The sequence below is a fragment of the Castanea sativa genome, chromosome 1 (assembly GCF_040712315.1).
Source record: "Castanea sativa cultivar Marrone di Chiusa Pesio chromosome 1, ASM4071231v1".
In the NCBI taxonomy this organism is placed as follows: Eukaryota; Viridiplantae; Streptophyta; class Magnoliopsida; order Fagales; family Fagaceae; genus Castanea; species Castanea sativa.
This window is the reverse complement of record NC_134013.1, coordinates 60,912,176-60,920,589: the sequence shown is the minus strand read 5'-3', so window position 1 is coordinate 60,920,589 and position 8,414 is coordinate 60,912,176.

The window sequence follows — 8,414 nt, the reverse complement described above, 5'->3', positions numbered from 1 at the left end:
AATGATGAGTTTTAGTTTTAGTTGGACTTGTTACAGAGATAGAGTTTCACTCCTTATTAAGTTTGGACTAAACAAAAATGATTTTATTTAAATATTTTGATGACGAGGAAAATTGTGAGAGTTTCAGAAACTTATATATATATAGAGAGAGAGAGAGAGAGAGAGAGTTGGGTTCAAGTTACACCTGATGTAACTCTAAGTAATGTTACATCAATCAATTTTTTTAACTATATGTGAATTTTGATAAATCGACCGTTGGATTACATTATTTTTGTATATTCTCCATGCTTGTAAAATTTCAAGATGATTAAAGATCAATAGTGTTGTCATCTATCAACTATATAAATTCAAGTTTTTGTAGTTTAAAATAATGCATAAAAGATGAGTTTATGGATCGAATGGTAAATAACATCTTATTGGTATGAAAATTGGCATGCATGTTTAGAATATATAGAACATGTAATCCAACGATGGAATTTTTAAAATATAAATTTATTAACTAGTTATTAGGTGGTATAATATTGCTTAGAGTTACACTATGTGTAACTTGAACCCAACCCACACACACACACACATATATGATAATGATGAGTTTGAGTTTAAGTTGGACTTGTTAAAGAGATAGAGTTTCAATCCTTGTTAAGTTTGGACTAAACAAAAATAATTATATATAGATATTAATGATCATGATGAGATAGAGTTTAAGTTGAGACTTATTAGAGAGAGAGTTTCAATCCTTATTAAGTTTGGACTAAACAAAAATAATTATATGTAAATATTAATTATAATGATGAGTTTGAGTTTAATTTGGAATTATTAGAAAGATAGAGTTTCACTCCATGTTAGGTTTGGACTAAACAAAAAAATTTTATTTAAATAAAATGATAATTTTATTTATATATTGTGCTGATGTGAAAAATTGTGAGAGTTTCAGAAGGTTTGGTTTTATATATATACTAGCATTATGCCCGTGCGATGCCCGTGCGATGCCCGTGCGATGCACGGCTTAATCAAAATTCATATGTAAATAGTTTTTTTATATTAATTTACTTAAAATTAGATAATAGAATAGATAGTAAAAATAAATAAATATTTTACTTTTAAATTATATAATAAATTTATATTGTGTGAAACTAAGGTATTATAAAATGCATATATATATATATATATATATATATATATATATATATATAAAAGTAATAACTTATTAAAAGAGTGCAATAAATATGTTTGTTTTCAGAATGCATAAGATAATTTTTTCTTTTTTCTTTTTTTGGTATACTATTTTTTGTCAATATCATGAAACAAAATTTGTATGCTTTTCTTCAAACTTACATGGATTTGAATTTGTCATTTATTTTTTTGCAAAATTTTTCATTATTAATATATATATATATATTAGTTTTTTTTGGGTTACTTTATCCTAATTTTTTTTTTTTGACGATATCTAAATTAGATTTTTTTTAATTAAGTTAGGCTAAAAGTAAAATTGTTACTTTATAAAAAAAATTTATAAAATACTTATTGTTATTTTATCCAAATAAGTCTATAAGAACAAATAACATTAGAGTCTGTCTTAAACTTAAACTTGTTTGTTAAATGGATTAGATGAAGAATTTGTATTGTAATCAAATTAAAATTAAATAAGAATGATGGATTAGATGAAGATTTAGGATTGTAATCAACATGAAGGCAGAAGCATCTAAGTGTTAAATTAAACCTAGGCCTTGTTTGGCTCCTTGGCCCACAAGCCTACCTCGGGCCACAAGCCTAGGGAAAATTAACATATTGACAAAATCTCATAAGTTTTAAATTGGATCTAGGCCTTGTTTGGCTACTTGGATTATGAACTTAAGGAAAGTTAACATGGCATAGAAGCATTCTAAGAATAAGGCACAATCACGTCTTAGTTTAATAAGTGATGGCCATACTCTTGGAGCGCAACTAAAAAGCATATTCTACCGTTTCCAAGTCCAATTACAGGTAAATGTTATGAATTGACTTGCTTAAATTTTGTAAGTTAATATAATAGTAAAGTTGTGGTAATATTATGATAAAACCCCATGGACTGATTATTGAGCAAGGAGGACTGGAACAAATTAGGTATAATAACGAAAGTAAAGTCCATGAAATAAAATGTATGTACAAAACTATCTATAATAAGAAATAGCGTAAATACCAAAAAATAACTTCAATGGATTGTTTTGTCGTTGTTAGAACTAGAGACCGGCACAACACAAAAAAAGAGACGGGGCGCCATCAATTCTCCGGCCATTACAAAAATGTTATTAAATTCTACGGGATGAAGACTCAAGCCGTTGGTTGTTTTTCCTTAAGGTCTTTTTTCTTTGGCACTTTGTCTTTTTTCTTCTTTTTTGACTATACAACCTCGACCTCATCATCTTCATTTTCCACGACTACCACGTCAGTTGTTAGTGGCATACCTTCTTTTTTTCCTTTGCATTTAGCAGAAGCGGAGGAAGGATTTTGATCTGGGAAAACTATGGAAGCAGGAGGAATGGAGCTAGGGTCAGCTGGAAATTTTGGAAGAGTGGGTGCCAATTGTAGTGCGGAGGGGTAATATACTTTGCCTGAAGCCCGAGGCTCAGAATCAATGGATACTCCCGCAGCATCCAAGGCATGGCCCCACACTTCCAAGCATCATGCACGGGCAACATCCCTGAGTTAGGCAGTTAGGCTCTCCGTAGTTTTCTTCATCCCAGCACCATATGCTGCCTGCTCAGCCTCAGCTTTCTCCTGGTCTTTGGCCTCTAGTTGTTTCTCTGTTTGTTTCAGCTTAACTACTGTAAGGGCCAATCTATTTTGGGCTTTCTTCTGGCTTCCAAGGCACTAGATGCTTGTGTTTCATAGCTCTAGAATGCTGATTCTGCATTCTTATAGGCCTTTTCAACTTTAGATAACTAGGCAAGGGTTTCCTTTAGCTTTTGCTCCGCCTCAATCTGAGCCTTTACTGCAGCCTCCAAACTGTTTTCAACTTTTCTCGCTATGTCCAAGGAGTGATCCACCCACTCCTTGGCCATAAAAGCGGCTTGGACAGCCTACCAAGGACACAAATAGAAAAGAGAACAATATGTGTAAGTGTCACCCATATAGTAATGGAACCATTTATCTTGGTACAAGGGTACAGTGTATTACCTTGGCTAAGTTTTGTTTTAAAGACAAGAAAACTTCTCTTTTCTAGAAGGATCTAAACTCAGCCATATCTTCAGGGAGGCATAGAGCTTTCTCCAAGCACTCTTCCACCAGACTAGAGCTACCCTTCTTGGGATCTCTTAGGTTGGCATCATCGAGCACTGGATTGCCCGAGCTCAGAGTGAAGATGGGTCTCCAGATTAAAGCCTTTCTAGACTGATCCCCACTCGGATCTTTAGTAGTCCCCGTGTGTGCGGGATTTTTTTGTTGACCTTTGCCTGCCCAGTTTTCTTTAACAAGTGGCTCGACGGTCTCACCTTCATCGGTTCCTATGAGACTTTTTCCTCCTTGACCTCTTTTCCTTTTCTTGTCTGCAACCTCGGCAGGCAAGGTGCGTGTCACGGCCGGAGTAGCGGGTCGGGGTGGTACCACTACAGCTGAGGAAGAATCCCCAGCATCTTTTCCTTTTCTTGTCTGCAACCTCAGCAGGCAAGGTGCGTGTCACGGCCGGAGTAGCGGGTCGGGGTGGTACCACTACAGCTGAGGAAGAATCCCCAGCATGGGCTTTTAGCAGAGCGAGAAGATCTGGTTCTTTCTCTTGAAAACCCATATCTCTCGAAGAATGAGTTGCAGAAGTACTAGGAGCATCTGCACGATAAAAGACTTCGAAATCTTTTTCTGTCACTTCAAGATGAGTGGGCTTAGGTGCAGTCTCTCTTTCCTTGTCTTTAGGAGGAATGGGGCGATCCGGGGAATTAAGGAGTCGGGTTGCTAAAGGCGCGGGAAGCTGAGCGTCTTAGATTCCTTCTAGAGGAGGCTCGGTCAATAGGAATCCTGGTACGGCCACGTCAATTTTTGCCAAGCGTAGATCCTTGGCTCTAATAACGTTCTTGGGACTCTGAAAACGCTTAGTAGAGGGTTTGTAGCCGAGAATAACGTGTGCCACTCTGAGCTATCCGTCTGTATGCAAAAATATCTCCGACCTGAGGATTCTGTTTAGGTCCAGGAAGTTTACCAAGTGTTTAGCTGGAGCATTGTGATATGCGTCTGCCACAAAGGGTGAATACTGTTAGTAAAATTTATTGAGTGCAGAATCATTATGTAATTAAAAATCCTGAGTCGTGCTTCGGTCATCGGGAACCCTACTTGGCTCCCCTTCTTAGGTAGGGCAGTGTAATGCGTTGTACCAATTCCCTGAGACAATAAGGAAATCCTCGTCCATGCCTTTGCTTGAATCAAGCAGGCAAGAAATCAGCCTACGACGAGAACTCTACACTTCATATAGTACTTAGTTTTTTCCCACTTTTGGCAATCGTACACCCAATTTACGTCATACCAGGAAAGGTTAGTCCCCATCTTGCGGTTTATGGCATCTACGCACCCTAAAATCCTAAAGATATTAGGGGAACATTGGATGGGGGTTAATCTATAGTTTACAAGGAAGTCCCGACTCACCCTCCCCATAGGAATTTCCATCCCACCTTCAAGGAAGGCAATCATTGGAATTACCATAGATTCGGGAGGCCGTGGTAGGACTAACCACTCTCCCTCCTCATAGTGTTGAATTTCAACACCATCGGGGATTCTATATTGGGCTTTAAAAATTGCATTCACCTCATCAGTATTTACTAACTTGACGTATCTACCCATTAAATTTTATGTAAAAGATAAAGAAAGAATAATCAACAAAGAAGAATCAATGAGAAAACTAACACACCTCTGAATGAATGCTAAATTTGCTCCTTGGGAGTTTCCTTTCCTTCAAAGTGCTCAAAATGAACCTTAGCTAGCCTCAAGTCTTACTTATATAGAGGGGAAAACGCATGGTAATTTTCCCGCTCACAACTAAGGAAAAAATCTGAGCCGTACAAATCTGATCGAGCCGTAGAATGTGAGGAGACAGGGAGCCGTCTGGCACCATAAATGACAGATCGTGGATTCTGAAGCGTCAGGAACATGTTGTAGAAAGCGAAAAGACGTTACCATGTGGGAAAACAAGTGGCACATGGATAGTTTGCAAAGTTAAAACTTGGCTTTTGATTCAGAATTAATAGCATAAGTTTTAAGGGGCTACTGTGGGGGCCAGAGGACCGAAGATGAGGATCAAGGAATGAAGAAGATCTTAGTTAAGGATGAAGGTCGAGGACCCGAAGACCCGGGGACAAGAGGAAGACCTGAGGATGGGAGGATGTGGTTGCATGGAAAAGTACAAAGGGTAGACTGGTAATATATGACAGAGAGAGTGAAAATATCGGGTTTGAGGGTAGAAAGCCTGTGAACCCCGCATTGAATGCTCTGTGCCTAGTTTCTTGGCTGCATTAAGTGAAGAGCAACAGTTTTATCAACTGCATTGATGTGGAGGTGACCTGAACAGTGTAAATCATAGTTAGGCAGCTTCCTTCCACCACCTTCTACAAGCAATCGTACAAGTGTCAACAAAAGAAAATGGTTAGGTGGGAGATGGATGGTTGAGATGACAAGAACAAGGAATATAAATAGGGATGAAAGAGGCTGAGAGAGGGCATGAGGGACTGGGCTTTGAGACTAGAAAGAATAGAGATATTTGAATGCAAGGAAGTCCTCCTCGGGAAAAACCTGAGAACAAGCGTTTCCTATTCCTATTCACGCTGAGTGAAATCCTCGGGACACTGACATCCTTTGTTTTGTTCCCTCTCTACAAATTCTTTGTTTTGGGCCTTAAATCAATAAATTCCTTGTGGGCTTTTGTGGCGTGCTTGATTTTTGTAGTCCTTACAAAAATTATAGGAGAAGAAAAGTTATATATATTTTTTAAATCTTAAAATCTAAAAAAAAAAATTCCGCAATTAAAGATGCATTAGAATGTGTAGTGTAATAATTAAAAAAAAAAAAAAAGTTGTTGCTCTTTTTATTATACACTAAACATAAAAAATAATAATTAGATGAAGAATTTGGATTATAATCAAATTAAGATTAAATAAGGATTAGATGGATTATATGAAGAAATTGGATTGTAATCAAATTAAGATTTTTATCAACTTAGAAATTATAGAAGTAGAAAAATTATATATATATTTTTTTAAATCTTAAAAAAAATTTGATAGTTATTATACTTGTGCGTTGCACGGTTTTAGTTATAAATTTTTAGTATAATTTTATTGAGAAATAGTAAATTAATAATCACTTGAAACTAAAATAATCTCCATACCTTTAAGTTTAACTCAAATAATAATTGATGCGGACAAATCATGAAGGTGAAATATTTATAGAGGTTTATATAGTAGATTTCATGGATTTAAAATTAACTTTTAATGACTCATAAGCAAAACCATAAAAAAATAAATAAATAAAAACACACACACACACAAATAACAAAGAAGAGAAACATACCTGTAATTATATGGATGATGGCTTTGATAAAGCATTCTACTACAAAACAAAACCAACTCAAATAATAACTAATGCTGGACTGATCATAAATGTGAAATATTTATATAGGCCTATGTATGAATTTCATGGATTTAAAATTTGACTTTATGACTCATAAACAGAACCACAGACAACAAAAACAAAGAGAAAAAACATACCTTTAATAGTGTGGATGGTGGCTTTGATAAAACATTCTACTACAAACAAAACAAACTCAAATAATAATTTATGCTTGACAAATCATAAAGGTGAAATATTTATAGAGGTTCTTATCATTGATTTCATGGATTCAAAATTGCATTTATGATTCATAAGCAAAACCATAGAAACAAAAACAAAGAATAGAAACATACTTGTGATAGTGTGGTTTTAATAAACTATTCCACTGCAAACAAAAAGAGAGATACAAACTTATTATTAATAATTAATGGGAGAGAGAAAAAATTGATTAGAACAATAAGTAGTGTTTCTATCTCCAAAAAATAGAAATAAAAAAAGAAAAAAGAGAAAGAAAGAAGCCGTAAATGAAGAAGTTGCGCATATAAATATATAAGAATACACTAAAAAAACCGTATATATAGAGAATTTTCAATTGTGAAGATGTTAGATTTCCAATCAATCTAGGAATTATAAGAGAAATAGAATTATTAGGAAAAAGATGTGTAATAAAAAAATTATCACAATTAATATATATTTTTTAAAAACATAAAACTCATCACTTAGGATGCATGTTTATTAGACATAGAATTTCAAATTAGTAATATATAACTCATAGTAATAGTAAAAACAGTGTTGGAGAAGAGTACAGTTGTGGAAATTCATTGGGGTTCTAGTTTGGTTTGGTGTGTGTGATAGCTCAACAATATGCCATAATCAAGGGAGTCAATCTCGTACCAGAGGCTATACTGGTTTGACTAGTAGAACGATATATTTTAGTATCGGTCAATACTAGCATGTCGTTTCATATTACCGTTATTTTTTATTTTTATAAATATATATATATATATATATATATATGTATGTATGTATGTATGTATGTGTGTGTGTGTACATATATATATATATATATATATATATATATATTATAATAAATATAAAAATTTACCATAAAATATTACCTCAATTCAGAACAAATTATTCATGATTTTAGACTTTAGCATCAATTAAAAGAAAAATAAAAACATAATATAAAAAATAAAAAGTTTAATTGTTCATTGCATACCAAGAAAACAAATAATACTAATAAGTTAATGCAAGTAAGTTACCATTTTATTCTTACAAAAATTCAAAAATTACAAAACTAAAAATAAAAATAAAAATAAAAAAAAAACTTTTTTATGTACCGGCCAGTATTGCCCGAAATCGGCTAGTATTTAAACCAATACAAAACGTTGGTGTTTCACTACCGGTATATGTACCGGTATGGTACATACCGCCCGGTACGACCGGTACCGATATGGTATCAACCACCTTGGCCACAACCCCTTCCTGGCAAGGCTGTTGTGTCATGTCCACTATTTTGGTAGGGTGAAGAATGCAGAGCCTAATAGTTTTGGGGGATCTGGGTTTGGCATGAATCCAATGCTGCCCTCCATTAGTTAATATTAGACGGGTGGAACGACTACATATTTTTTCTTATTCCTTCATGTACAGCATGCCTTCTATTTAGTCAACAGCAAAAGCATTATAGTAATTGCATAAGTATCTTGTATCCATTGATTAGATTTGTATATAAACAACACACATTTAGAATTCCTAACTTGTATAAAATTTGAATGCACCAAATATTACTGAAGAGAATGGTTAAGGATTACATGGATAAAATGAAGAATTTGGATTGTAATCAAATTAAG